The 12,766-nt window shown below is 50.8% G+C and overlaps 1 protein-coding gene across 2 annotated transcripts in view; it reads right to left on the bottom strand.

Moving 5' to 3' along the window:
- Positions 1-12,766, bottom strand: part of LOC130293557 (pulmonary surfactant-associated protein C-like) — an 83,726-nt gene that overhangs the window by 35,476 nt on the left and 35,484 nt on the right. For both annotated transcript variants that reach the window (XM_056542380.1, XM_056542381.1), the window contains exon 4: positions 8,860-8,941. The gene's annotated coding sequence lies outside the window, so the exon portion shown is untranslated. The remainder of the gene's footprint in view (positions 1-8,859; positions 8,942-12,766) is intronic.

The following is a 12,766-nucleotide window of genomic DNA, read 5'->3' as shown; positions in this document are numbered from 1 at the left end:
AGGTGATACCCTAATTGGAACCACTGCGCCAATCAGCGGCGCAGTGGCCCTTTAAATCGCAGAGACCCGGCGCGCGCGCGCCCTAGGGAGCGGGGCCGCGCGCGCCGGGACAGAACAGACGGGGAGCGAGTCAGGTAGGGGAGCCGGGGTGCGCATCGCGAGCGGGCGCTACCCGCATCGCGAATCGCATCCCGGCTGGCAGCGGGATCGCAGCGCCCCGGGTCAGAGGACGTGACCGGAGCGCTGCAGCGGAGAGAGAGAAGCGAGCGCTCCGGGGAGGAGCGGGGACCCGGAGCGCTCGGCGTAACAGTACCCCCCCCTTGGGTCTCCCCCTCTTCTTAGAGCCTGAGAACCTGAGGAGCAGACTTTTGTCTAGGATGTTGTCCTCAGGTTCCCAGGATCTCTCTTCAGGACCACAACCCTCCCAGTCCACTAAAAAAAAATTTTTTCCTCTGACCTTTTTGGCAGCTAAGATTTCCTTGACCGAGAAGACGTCCGAGGAGCCGGAAACAGGAGTGGGAGGAACAGATTTGGGAGAAAAACGGTTGAGGATGAGTGGTTTGAGAAGAGAGACGTGAAAGGCATTAGGGATACGAAGAGAAGGAGGAAGAAGAAGTTTATAAGAGACAGGATTAATTTGACACAAAATTTTGAAAGGACCAAGATAGCGTGGTCCCAACTTGTAGCTAGGGACACGGAAGCGGACATATTTAGCGGAGAGCCATACCTTGTCTCCAGGGGAAAAAACGGGGGGAGCTCTTCTTTTCTTATCCGCGAACCTCTTCATGCGTGAAGAAGCCTGTAAGAGAGAATTTTGGGTCTCTCTCCATATAATGGAAAGGTCACGAGAAATTTCATCCACAGCGGGCAGACCAGAGGGCAAGGGGGTAGGGAGGGGGGGAAGAGGGTGACGGCCGTACACCACGAAAAATGGGGATTTGGAGGAAGATTCAGAGACCCTGAAGTTATACGAGAATTCGGCCCATGGAAGGAGATCTGCCCAGTCATCCTGGCGGGAGGAAACAAAATGTCGCAAATAATCACCCAAGATCTGGTTAATTCTTTCTACTTGTCCATTGGACTGGGGATGATATGCAGAGGAAAAATTTAATTTAATCTTGAGTTGTTTACAGAGAGCCCTCCAGAATTTAGACACGAATTGGACACCTCTATCCGAGACAATCTGCGTAGGCAACCCGTGAAGACGAAAAATGTGTACAAAAAATTGTTTAGCCAACTGAGGCGCAGAAGGAAGACCAGGAAGAGGGATGAAATGTGCCATTTTGGAGAATCGATCAACGACCACCCAAATAACAGTGTTGCCACGGGAAGGGGGTAAATCAGTAATAAAATCCATACCAATCAGAGACTAAGGCTGTTCGGGGACAGGCAGAGGATGAAGAAAACCAGCGGGCTTCTGGCGAGGAGTCTTATCCCGGGCACAGATAGTGCAGGCTCGCACAAAGTCCCCAACATCCGTCTCCAGAGTCGGCCACCAATAGAAGCGGGAGATGAGTTGCACAGATTTCTTGATGCCCGCATGACCTGCGAGATGGGAGGAGTGACCCCATTTGAGGATTCCGAGGCGTTGGCGTGGAGAAACAAAGGTCTTTCCTGGAGGAGTCTGCCTGATGGAGGCAGGAGAAGTGGAGATCAGGCAGTCAGGTGGAATGATGTGTTGCGGAGGGAGATCAACTTCTGAGGCATCCGAGGAACGAGAGAGAGCATCGGCCCTAATGTTCTTATCGGCAGGACGAAAGTGAATCTCAAAATTAAATCGGGCAAAGAACAGAGACCACCGGGCCTGGCGAGGATTCAGCCGTTGGGCAGACTGGAGGTAGGAGAGGTTCTTGTGGTCGGTGTAGATAATAACAGGAAATCTTGATCCCTCCAGCAGATGCCTCCATTCCTCAAGTGCTAATTTAATGGCTAGAAGCTCTCGATCCCCGATGGAGTAGTTCCTCTCCGCTGGAGAGAAGGTCCTAGAGAAAAAACCACAAGTGACAGCATGCCCGGAAGAATTTTTTTGTAGAAGAACAGCTCCAGCTCCCACTGAGGAGGCATCAACCTCCAATAGGAAGGGTTTGGAAGGGTCAGGTCTGGAGAGCACGGGAGCCGAAGAAAAGGCAGACTTGAGTCGTTTAAAGGCGTCTTCTGCTTGAGGAGGCCAGGACTTGGGATCAGCATTTTTTTTGGTTAAAGCCACGATAGGAGCCACAATGGTAGAAAAATGTGGAATAAATTGCCTGTAATAATTGGCGAACCCCAAAAAGCGTTGGATAGCACGGAGTCCGGAGGGGCGTGGCCAATCTAAGACGGCAGAGAGTTTGTCTGGATCCATCTGTAGTCCCTGGCCAGAGACCAAATATCCTAGAAAAGGAAGAGATTGGCATTCAAACAGACATTTCTCAATTTTGGCATAGAGTTGGTTGTCACGAAGTCTCTGAAGAACCATACGGACATGCTGGCGGTGTTCTTCTAGATTGGCAGAAAAAATTAGGATATCGTCCAGATATACAACAACACAGGAGTATAACAGATCACGAAAAATTTCATTGACAAAGTCTTGGAAGACGGCAGGGGCATTGCACAGTCCAAAGGGCATGACCAGATACTCAAAGTGTCCATCTCTGGTGTTAAATGCCGTTTTCCACTCGTCCCCCTCTCTGATGCGGATGAGGTTATAGGCGCCTCTTAAGTCCAATTTAGTGAAGATGTGGGCACCTTGGAGGCGATCAAAGAGTTCAGAGATGAGGGGTAAGGGGTAGCGGTTCTTAACCGTGATTTTATTAAGACCGCGGTAGTCAATGCAAGGACGTAGGGAGCCATCTTTTTTGGACACAAAGAAAAATCCGGCTCCGGCAGGAGAGGATGATTTACGGATAAAGCCCTTTTTTAGATTCTCCTGGACGTATTCGGACATGGCAAGAGTCTCTGGGGCAGAGAGAGGATAAATTCTGCCCCGGGGTGGAGTAGTGCCCGGGAGGAGGTCGATAGGGCAATCATAAGGCCTGTGAGGAGGTAGAGTCTCAGCTTGTCTTTTGCAGAAAACATCCGCGAAGTCCATATAGGCCTTAGGGAGACCGGTTACTGGAGGAACCACAGAGTTAAGGCAAGGGTTACTGGGAACCGGTTTTAGACAGTTCTTGGAACAAGAGGACCCCCAACTCTTGATCTCCCCAGTGGACCAATCCAGGGTTGGGGAATGAAGTTGAAGCCAGGGAAGTCCAAGGAGAATTTCCGAGGTGCAATTGGGGAGGACCAAAAGTTCAATCCTCTCATGATGAGATCCGATGCTCATAAGAAGGGGCTCCGTGCGGAAACGTATGGTACAGTCCAATCTTTCATTATTTACACAATTGATGTAGAGGGGTCTGGCGAGACTGGTCACCGGGATGTTGAACCTGTTGACGAGAGAGGCCAAAATAAAATTTCCTGCAGATCCAGAGTCCAAGAAGGCCACTGTAGAGAAGGAGAAGGCAGAGGCAGACATCCGCACCGGCACAGTAAGACGTGGAGAAGCAGAGTAGACATCAAGGACTGTCTCGCCTTTGTGCGGAGTCAGCGTACGTCTTTCCAGGCGGGGAGGACGGATAGGACAATCCCTCAGGAAGTGTTCGGTACTAGCACAGTACAGGCAGAGGTTCTCCATACGGCGTCGTGTCCTCTCTTGAGGTGTCAGGCGAGACCGGTCGACCTGCATAGCCTCCACGGCGGGAGGCACAGGAACAGATTGCAGGGGACCAGAGGAGAGAGGAGCCGAGGAGACGAAACGCCTCGTGCGAACAGAGTCCATATCTTGGCGGAGTTCCTGACGCCTTTCAGAAAAACGCATGTCAATGCGAGTGGCTAGGTGAATAAGTTCATGTAGATTAGCAGGAATTTCTCGTGCGGCCAGAACATCTTTAATGTTGCTGGATAGGCCTTTTTTGAAGGTCGCGCAGAGGGCCTCATTATTCCAGGACAATTCTGAAGCAAGTGTACGGAATTGTACGGCATACTCGCCAACGGAAGAATTACCCTGGACCAGGTTCAACAGGGCAGTCTCAGCAGAAGAGGCTCGGGCAGGTTCCTCAAAGACACTTCGGATTTCCGAGAAGAAGGAGTGTACAGAGGCAGTGACGGGGTCATTGCGGTCCCAGAGCGGTGTGGCCCATGACAGGGCTTTTCCGGACAGAAGACTGACTACGAAAGCCACCTTAGACCTTTCAGTGGGAAACAGGTCCGACATCATCTCCAGATGCAGGGAACATTGGGAAAGAAAGCCACGGCAAAACTTAGAGTCCCCATCAAATTTATCCGGCAAGGATAAGCGTATCCCAGGAGCGGCCACTCGCTGCGGAGGAGGTGCAGGAGCTGGCGGAGGAGATGACTGCTGAAGCTGTGGTAGTAACTGTTGTAGCATAACGGTCAGTTGAGACAGCTGTTGGCCTTGTTGCGCTATCTGTTGTGACTGCTGGGCGACCACCGTGGTGAGGTCAGCGACAACTGGCAGAGGAACTTCAGCGGGATCCATGGCCGGATCTACTGTCACGATGCCGGCTGGCAGGTAGTGGATCCTCTGTGCCAGAGAGGGATTGGCGTGGACCGTGCTAGTGGACCGGTTCTAAGCCACTACTGGTTTTCACCAGAGCCCGCCGCAAAGCGGGATGGTCTTGCTGCGGCGGTAGTGACCAGGTCGTATCCACTAGCAACGGCTCACCTCTCTGGCTGCTGAAGATAGGCGCGGTACAAGGGAGTAGGCAGAAGCAAGGTCGGACGTAGCAGAAGGTCGGGGCAGGCAGCAAGGATCGTAGTCAGGGGCAACGGCAGAAGGTCTGGAAACACAGGCAAGGAACACACAAGGAACGCTTTCACTGGCACTAAGGCAACAAGATCCGGCAAGGGAGTGCAAGGGAAGTGAGGTAATATAGGGAAGTGCACAGGTGATACCCTAATTGGAACCACTGCGCCAATCAGCGGCGCAGTGGCCCTTTAAATCGCAGAGACCCGGCGCGCGCGCGCCCTAGGGAGCGGGGCCGCGCGCGCCGGGACAGAACAGACGGGGAGCGAGTCAGGTAGGGGAGCCGGGGTGCGCATCGCGAGCGGGCGCTACCCGCATCGCGAATCGCATCCCGGCTGGCAGCGGGATCGCAGCGCCCCGGGTCAGAGGACGTGACCGGAGCGCTGCAGCGGAGAGAGAGAAGCGAGCGCTCCGGGGAGGAGCGGGGACCCGGAGCGCTCGGCGTAACAAGTGGCTTCGTAAGAAGCATTTCTCCAGGTCTCCAGATCTCAACCCCATAGAAAACCTTTGGAGAGAGTTGAAAGTCCGTGTTGCCCAGCGACAGCCCCAAAACATCACTGCTCTAGAGGAGATCTGCATGGAGGAATGGGCCAAAATACCAGCAACAGTGTGTGAAAACCTTGTGAAGACTTACAGCAAACGTTTGACCTCTGTCATTGCCAACAAAGGGATATAACAAAGTATTGAGATGAACTTTTGTTATTGACCAAATACTTATTTTCCACTATAATTTGCAAATAAATTCTTTATAAATCAGACAATGTGATTTTATGGCATTTTTTTCTCATTCTGTCTCTCGTAGTTGAGGTTATAACCTATGATGGAAATTACAGCCTGTATCATCTTTATAAGTGGGAGAACTTACACAATTGGTGGCTGACTAAATACTTTTTTGCCCCACTGTATCTACCATAATATACAATGTCTTATGGATTACTATCACAAACTACATATTGAAGTTCCCAACAAAAAACTAAAATGTTTGTGACTGAAGGGGAAGAGTTAGCACCTACTGATGCTTCTGTCTTCTGGATAAAAAAACGCAATGAAAAGAAAAGAAATGATAATATGTATGAGAGCCTCCAATGTGAACATTTGTAAATCTGTGCTGCAATTGGAAAATAGAGACATCATATTGGCAAAAGCCTGAATAGAGAACGAATGTGGTAATGATGAATATAATGCCTCTATATCCAGGATCAGCCATGAAATTAATGGATCCCATGTTATATCGTCCATGATCGAAAGGAGATGCTGCACGTCTTTGATATAACTGGGACACACGGGAACCGTAGGTTGCAGGACCGAATTCACCCACTGACACAACTGTTTATTAAGGGAACCGATGCCCACCAATGCCCACCACAATAGGTCTTACTGGTGGTGGGAATCCGCCCTTGCGAACCTTGGGCAGTGAGTGGAAAATGGAATTAGAAACAAGTATGAAGTTAAATTGTTTTGTGTAATGACTCCCGTATTGAGTCCTGACATCAGCACTTCCCTCTGTGATGTCCCAGTACAGGATATAGTCCTGTACAGTACTTAGTCCCTGTCAGGTTGAGTTCCTCTGTGTCCTGGGGGCTCTCCTGCAGTGTCTCACCCATAGTGTTATATGTATTAGGTATACAGAACCTTTGAGGACCTTTTGAGTTAGTCACATGATACTGTTGTCACATGTTCAAGTCACATGTTTTGTTACCCAGAGAGCACCAGCTAACCAGGTGACCTGCAGATAGCCTATGTGCTCCTTGCACAGCCCCCCCTTTATAAGAGGGGGAGGTTCTACAATCTCTCTCTTCCACCACACTTTCTGCTGAGGTCAAGTCCAGTCCAGACGTCTCAGAGCCAGTGTCCAGTACATCTGGAGGCCTCAAGCCTAACCTACAGCCACATGTCAGTAAGTCAAGTCATCTCTGTCTGCTGTCACTATCTTCAGTCAAGTCAATTCTATTATAGTCAGCGTGGCTGTGCTAAAGTCTGTCAAGTCACTGCAAGTCCCAGCAAGCTCCTAGGTCCCCTGTGTTACTGGTCACCTCTCTGGGATCCTGGTTTAACTGTACAGACTGTTACCATCTGTCTAACCTCAGTAAAGCTACCGTTAACCCTGACCTGGCCTTGGACTCTTATTTTCCCTGCCTAACTAGGACTAGCGGTGCTACCGTTCGGGTGGTTATAGGGAAAACCACACCCTACATGAGACGTAACCAAGATGTTGTGACAGCCTAACAAAGTGACGTCCCTGAAAATATGAGAGCGTTGCAGTAATGCTAACCTGACGCCTAACCATCACCCAACATACCTGAGGAATGAACTGTAATGCCAACATGACCACCTTAAAGGGGTACTCCGGTGGAATTTTTGTTTTTTAAATCAACTGGTGCCAGAAAGTTAAACAGATTTGTAAATTACTTCTATTAAAAAATCTTAATCCTTCCAGTACGTTTTAGGGGCTGTATACTCCAGAGGAAATGCTTTTCTTTTTGGATTCCTCTTCTGTCATGACCACAGTGCTCTCTGCTGACCTCTGCTGTCCATTTTAGGAACTGTCCAGAGCAGCACACATTTGCTATGGGGATTTTCTCCTGCTCTGGACAGTTCTTAAAATGGACAGCAGAGGTCAGCAGAGAGCACTGTGGTCGTGACAGAAGAGAAATCCAAAAAGAAAAGAATTTCCTCTGTAGTATACAATTTAGTTTAACTTGCTGGTACCAGTTATAAAAAATAAATAAATAAATAAAAGTTTTTCACCGGTGTTCCCCTTTAAACATAACAGACCTAAGTGCCTGAAAACCGAAACAGTGATGCTATGCAACGGCCTAACATTACGGACATGTGAAATATGAAATCATCACAGCCTGTCACAAGATAAGCCTGACTACCTGCGAAACGTAACAGTGAAGAAAGACATAACAACCCTACATGACAGCAGTCTGAAAACCTACTTTGCCTTCCTCTGTGTTGATCCATTCCTTAATAAATTCCTTCCCGACCCCAATATGGCGATCAGAATAAATCCTTGGATCATCGTTCTATCCCCATAAATCTAGTACAGTGACCCCCCGACCTACGATGGCCACGACATACAATCATTTCAACATACGATGGCCTCTCAGAGTCCATCGCATGTTGAAGGCAGCATCAACATACGATGCTTTTCTATTTCGGGGCCATCGCATAAATGGCTATCCTGCAGCGCAGACTGCTTCAGTTGCCACCGGATAGCCGTTTCCGGTGCCCCGTGTGGTCCGCTGACGATCACTTACCTGTCCTCGGGGCTCCGGCGCGTCCTCTTCGGGATCCTCTGCATTGTCGGCGCTCTCCATCATCGTCATCACATCGCTGCGCAAGCCGTCCCATCATCCAATAGGAGCGGCGTGCGTAGTGACGTGATGGCGGCGACGGAGAGCGAGGATGCCGGGGAAGCAGAGGCCTTGCCGGAGCGTCGGGGACACCCCGGGGACGTGGCAACAGCGATAGACGGCGACATACAGGGCAGCGGTGACGAGCGGTGACGTCCGGAGCCGCGGGGACACGTGAGTATAACCTCCAATACCAGTGGTCTTCAACCTGCGGACCTCCAGATGTTGCAAAGCTACAACTCCCAGCATGCCCTGACAGCCAACGCATCATCGGCGCTCTCCATCATCGTCATCACGTCGCTGCGCACGCCATAACGTCATCCAATCGGAGCGGCGTGCGTAGCAACGTGATGGCGGCGACGGAGAGCGAAGATCACAATACTTCACGGTGTCACGCCCCCTCCCATAGACTTTCATTGAGGGGGCGGGGCGTGATGTCATGAAGGGGGTGGGGCTATGATGTCACGAGCTCCCAACGCCGCCTCCAGCAGTTTGTTCCAAACGCTGAGCAGCGGAGTACCGCTTTAACACACACTTATATATATATATATATATATATATATATATATATATATATATACACACACAGTATATAGCTACCCACATAGCTACAAGCCTACCTACATAGCTACTGTGCTACCTATGGACGGCTTCGTTCTTAGCCCAGCGTCAGCTCCTCAATGATCACTGCTCCCACCATGTGACGGCTCCTCTTACCTGCCCTTGTGATCAGCACCATGGAGATCAGACTTGTCTCTCAGATCACACACCCATCAGATGATACAGATTATAATGTTTTCTGTAAAAAGAAATAACATCATCTTATCATCATTGCATAAAATAATCATCAACATCACAAGTTCTCTCCAGGATGCAGTTATTGACATTTGTTATCAGCGCGATGGATCAGGGCGAATCTTCGCGCGCGCTCCTGATATCGTATTCCTGAAGACGGAGAAGGTCGTCTATCATGAGGGCCACAATCACATTGCGCCATTTTATAAGATGTTCCTGCACCGAGAAACTGCACCGCCAGACAGGTAAAGGGGATCTTATTGCAGTCCGTCTCCTGTCTGCTATAGAAGTCATAGATGGTGGAAATGGTCCAAGTATTACAGGCTTTTTTTTTTTTTTTCTTACCCGACTGCTTTTTTCCGCTGATATTTATTATTATGTCGCATCCTGTTTGTCGCACGTGGGTTTTGTTGGTTTTGGTTTCCAACTCCTCTGAGTTGTCGGGAAAAAATCCACAACAATTCAGCAAATTCGGGTTTGAAACCTTTATAAATATGTGGGAAAGCTCAGAAATGTCGGGTTACGCCCCTTTTTCGGGGTTGGGAGAATCCAAATCGGGTCCGTATGGGAAAAATGGCGCATCGTGTCGCAGACTGGCGCACAATGTCTGCACCATGGAGCAGACTACGATGCGACAAAAAAAAAACAACAAAACAAGTCGGGTTTAGAATAGTAAATGAGGGCCAATGTGTCTAATATGGGGTACAATTTTTTGGGAATGGGCTGTTAAGGGGTACTCAGGCAAAAAAAAGTTTGGAACCAATGGTTTGAAATACACCCTCTGCTTCATCAGAAGCTCAAACTGCTACCCCCTCCATGCTTTACACTGTAGCACTGCTTGTTCACATGGAGTGTGCACTGTGTGCATCATTACAGATATAGCATGTTATCGGCCCTTTACTTGGATTATCCTTCCTGACAGGGGCGTCGTTAGGGGGGGGGGGGCTAACAGGGCTTAGGCTATAGCCCCAGTCTCAGGACGCCATATTTTTTATTTTTTTTAAATTCTTGCTACCACTTTAAGTCAGTGGTGGCTCATGGGAGGGGGCGGGGCTTACCTTGAAGCACGTAGGAATGCCAGATACCGCTGGGAGCAGAAGTCTGCTCCTAGGCCCTACCTACCTTGGCGCCGGGGGGAAGCCCGGGCAGCAGGGAGAAGGCGGGGCCCGGGCTCGTTACATGACAGTGCGCTCAGCCTATCACCGGCCGAGGCGGGACATCACTGCGGCGGTGATACGCTGATGCCGATATCGGGGCAACGGAGGAACATAGGAAGGTGAGTTAAAGTTTTTTCTTTTTGCAGCTCGGTCACAAGGGAAGGGAAAAGTGTTGTTCCGCGGTTCTCCTTTAAACATAAGCTCTGAATCCCAGGCTATGGCACTACTTTTTAGGGGCGAACCCTCTTACTCATACGCATGCACGAGTTACGTTTATTTTTTGGATTTTTCATCATCTGATTAAAAGACTGTCTGGCGAACAGCTAATATGTAATTGCCCTGCAAGGGTGTATAACCCGTGAATGTATGTATGATGTTATGTATGTATAATGTGTGCATGTAAGTATGCATGATGTTGTGGTGAACCAGGAGAGAAACGGTGACTGGTAGTGTAGGGTCTGGTGGTATTAACCCTTGAATGTCGTGATGCCAGGGTGTGGTTTCCTCAATAGTAATGTTCCTACCGCCAACCATCCCACAAATGGCAGGGAGAAATAACGGAATGTCCACAGCAGATTTTAGGAGTAAACTGAAGAAACTTTACTTGCAGATTTTATGAAATAGTCTTTAACATAACAGTCTTTTCAGCAGTGAAGCGGGATATAGGTTTCTCACAGGTTTGCTGGGACTTGGAAACAATGAGCTCTTATGCAGGCCACCGTGCTACTAATTTAGGAGATTTGAGTTGGTAGTAGTCACACAGGATTTGATAGATGGAGCTTTAAGTAACTCACGTTTAGTGGCTGCAGGTTCTTTCAGGCTTTGGCCTAGCTGAATTAATATTTCTGCTGAGATTTTTGTGCTTGCTTGATAGTCCGGAACTAAGAGAGGGAATTGATTGACTACAGCCCTTTATATAATAAGGGGCTGGACTAAGCTCATTGGTTGGCAAACCTGTAAGTCCTGAACCCAGTGAACTCTGGGTACATCACATGACCTCTAAGGTCTTTGAACATTTTATACATTACAAATGTACATCTTGTGACCCATGAAAGGTCCTACACATATATATCCTATACATTTATATTATTTGCATATCATGCGTGCATTTAAATGCTAAATCAATGTTTCCAAACCAGGGTGCCTCCAGCTGTTGCAAGACTACAACTCCCGGTATGCCCGGACAGTTGTGGTGTTGCTGGGGGCACCCTGGTTTGGAAACATTGATTTAGCATTTAAATGTGACAGGGAGGGGAGTAATGTGACAGGGAGAGGGGGGAGATGTAACAGGGAGGGGGGGATATGTGACAGAGAGGGGGGAGATGTAACAGGGAGGGGGGGATATGTGACAGAGATGGGGAGATGTGACAGGGAGGGGGGATATGTGATAGGGAGGGGGGATATATATGACAGGGAGAGGAGAGATGTGACAGGGAAGGGGGGAGATGTGACAGGGAGGGGCAGGGCCGGCCTTAGGTGTTAAGGCGCCCTGTGTGAGCTAACCTTGTGGCGCCCCCCCACCTCCCCCCTTATCCCCAGCCCGTGCAGTATGTCGTCCCCCCCTTATCCCCAGCCTGTGCAGTATGTCCCCCCATCCCCCCTCATCATGTCCCCCACACCCCCTTATCCCCAGCCCATGCAGTATGTCCCCCCATCCCCAGCCCGTGCAGTATGTCCCCCCCCCCTTATCCCCAGCCCGTGCAGTATGTCCCCCCATCCCCCCTTATCATGTCCCCCACACCCCCTTATCCCCAGCCCATGCAGTATATCCCTCCACCCCTTATCCCCAGCCCGTGCAGTATGTCCCCCCCTCATCCCCAGCCCGTGCAGTATGTCCCCCCCCCTTATCCCCAGCCCGTGCAGTTTGTCCCCCCCACCCCCTTATCCCCAGCCCGTGCAGTATGTCCCCCCACCCCCTTATCCCCAGCCCATGCAGTATGTCCCCCCCCACCCCCTTATCCCCAGCCCGTGAAGTATGTCCCCCCCCTTATCCCCAGCCTGTGCAGTATGTCCCCTCATCCCCCCTTATCATGTCCCCCACACCCCTTATCCCCAGCCCATGCAGTATATCCCCCCACCCCTTATCCCCAGCCCGTGCAGTATGTCCCCCCTTATCCCCAGCCTGTGCAGTATGTCCCCCCATCCCCCCTTATCATGTCCCCCACACCCCCTTATCCCCAGCCCATGCAGTATATCCCCCCACCCCTTATCCCCAGCCCGTGCAGTATGTCCCCCCCTTATCCCCAGCCCGTGCAGTATGCCCCCCCCCCCTTATCCCCAGCCCGTGCAGTTTGTCCCCCCCACCCCCTTATCCCCAACCCGTGCAGTATGTGCCCCCACCCCCTTTTCCACAGCCCGTGCAGTATGTCCCCCCGCACCCCCCTTATCCCCAGCCCGTGCAGTATGTCCCCCCGCACCCCCCTTATCCCCAGCCCGTGCAGTATGTCCCCCCCACCCCCTTATCCCCAGCCTGTGCAGTATATCCCTCCACCCCTTATCCCCAGCCCGTGCAGTATGTCCCCCCCTCATCCCCAGCCCGTGCAGTATGTCCCCCCCCTTATCCCCAGCCCGTGCAGTTTGTCCCCCCCACCCCCTTATCCCCAGCCCGTGCAGTATGTCCCCCCACCCCCTTATCCCCAGCCCATGCAGTATGTCCCCCCCCACCCCCTTAT

This window comes from Hyla sarda, chromosome 10, assembly GCF_029499605.1.
Source record: "Hyla sarda isolate aHylSar1 chromosome 10, aHylSar1.hap1, whole genome shotgun sequence".
Taxonomy (NCBI): domain Eukaryota; kingdom Metazoa; phylum Chordata; class Amphibia; order Anura; family Hylidae; genus Hyla; species Hyla sarda.
The sequence above is the reverse complement of the archived record's forward strand: the minus strand, read 5'-3'. Positions and strand labels throughout refer to the sequence as shown.